Source organism: Galeopterus variegatus, unplaced genomic scaffold (genome assembly GCF_000696425.1).
Source record: "Galeopterus variegatus unplaced genomic scaffold, G_variegatus-3.0.2 Scaffold4553, whole genome shotgun sequence".
Classification (NCBI taxonomy): Eukaryota; Metazoa; Chordata; class Mammalia; order Dermoptera; family Cynocephalidae; genus Galeopterus; species Galeopterus variegatus.
The window spans coordinates 11091-13225 of NW_007730664.1; positions in this window are offsets into that span (position 1 = coordinate 11091).

The following is a 2135-nucleotide window of genomic DNA, read 5'->3' on the forward strand; positions in this document are numbered from 1 at the left end:
TAGGTGTTCTTTGGTAGTGTTAGACCTTTACTGGTTAATATCAGAGCTTTGTCTCTGGTCTCTGTGTGTGTGTGTGTGTTTTGTTTTGTTTTGTTTTTACCCCTTTCTGTGGTGGATTAATAGCTACCACCACCACTTAGACTCTGCACTGGAACTAATGTGCTGCCCTGTTGTGAATTCCCAAATTGGGGAACTTCCTGTGGGTACTAAAACCTAAGCTCTGTGCTTCAGCTCAATTGCTCCTTTGCTACTTATTCTCTAGAGAAGGATTTTTGTGCAAATTGGCTTTTAACTGTTGATGTTTTAATCACTTCTGGGTCTTGTGAGGCCACCATAGTTACTACTATGTTGTGTGGAAATTCTAGACTGGGACTGAGTCTTTTCTACAGACTGCATCCCCTGCAGGTCTATTGCCCTGACCAATCTCCACTGATACCGGCTGCCCATACTGTGCCTCAATGTTCCCCTGATGAGCTAGCCTTTTCTCTACATTCCAACCACTTCCTGTGGGGTAGGCCTCATGATGACTCACTGGCCTTTGGGTGGCTCCTTTCTCTGGTTGACTGCAGTTCCTCACTGATACATGGGACCAGGAGAACCCTGATTGTGGTCTTTCTGGCCTGTGGACTGGTATGGTGCACTCCAAATCCCTCCTCTCCCCTGCATACTCCAAGCAGATTCATACAAAGGATGCAGCTGTGGCTTTTGCTGAATCCCAGAAGCTGATGTATGTGCTGAAGCTGGTATCCACACTGTAACAGGCTGGCTCAGAAGAGGCCAGGGCTCAAAGCAATTGGAGCTGTCCTTACTTCCTCTTGCTGTGGACTCTTGTGCCTTCACTAATTCCATGGTCTCTCCTCTTCCCCCATCTTCAGTGGTCCCAGGTTGGCAGTCTTTGCTTTTTAATAGTTTTAAATTGATTGCTTGGGTGGGGGGCAACACTGGGGATCACCTATTCCACCATCTCGATAACATCACTCTGATGTCCTTTTCAGGTTTGTTATGTTCTGTCTCTTAAATAAATTCATTCATAAGAGATGAGACAACAAACCACACAACAAAATTGTGTGCCAATTTTCAGAACTCCTTTTAAATTCATTTGTCTTTAGTTCCTAAGTCCTTCTCTGTATAAGCAGAACACAGTCTTGAAGTACAAGTTCTACCTCCAAAATGCAAGAAGAAAAAACAATAAATAAATAAAGCTGCTCAGAGTGCTGAAAATTCTAAGAGTACATAAACCCTATTCAGCCTGAGGAATGGTGCCTTGACCCCCACCCCTGGTGTTACAGCTTTAGGAGAAGCCTGATCTAGATCTAAATCAAAGGGTGGTAGATGGCAAAGTGGCCTCCTGCTCTACTCTGGTCTCATGCCAAAATTTCATCAGCTAGATAGCAAATGTGGAGTGATGTTTTCAGAATAAACATCTCAAAGTNAAGAAAAAACAATAAATAAATAAAGCTGCTCAGAGTGCTGAAAATTCTAAGAGTACATAAAACCTATTCAGCCTGAGGAATGGTGCCTTGACCCCCACCCCTGGTGTTACAGCTTTAGGAGAAGCCTGATCTAGATCTAAATCAAAGGGTGGTAGATGGCAAAGTGGCCTCCTGCTCTACTCTGGTCTCATGCCAAAATTTCATCAGCTAGATAGCAAATGTGGAGTGATGTTTTCAGAATAAACATCTCAAAGTTTAAAATTTACTTTTAAGACTGTAGAGCCCCTTTCCTTATTCCAACTCATTTCTATGAATGGACCAATTAATTTATCCAAGTAGTTAATATTTTGACTGCTGACATGTTAGGAGCTGTATATGTATACACGATGTATAAGTATTTGTAAAACACATGTATTTATTGGGCATCTATTATGTGCTGGCATGGTGGTAGAGCTAGAAAGATGAGAATGATGTAATACTTATTCTCAAAGAAAAAACATACTAGTCGAAGATTTATTTACAAGTATTTATTCAGTACCTTTAAGTGCCTAGCACTGAGCAAGTGATAAAGAAGTATCTATTTATTTTTTTAAAAATACATGAAGAAATGAAATTTATTTCTTACAGTTTCATAGGTTGGAAAGTCCAAAGATTAAGGAACACATCTGGTGGGGGCCTTCTTTCCGGTGGGGTGATGCAGCA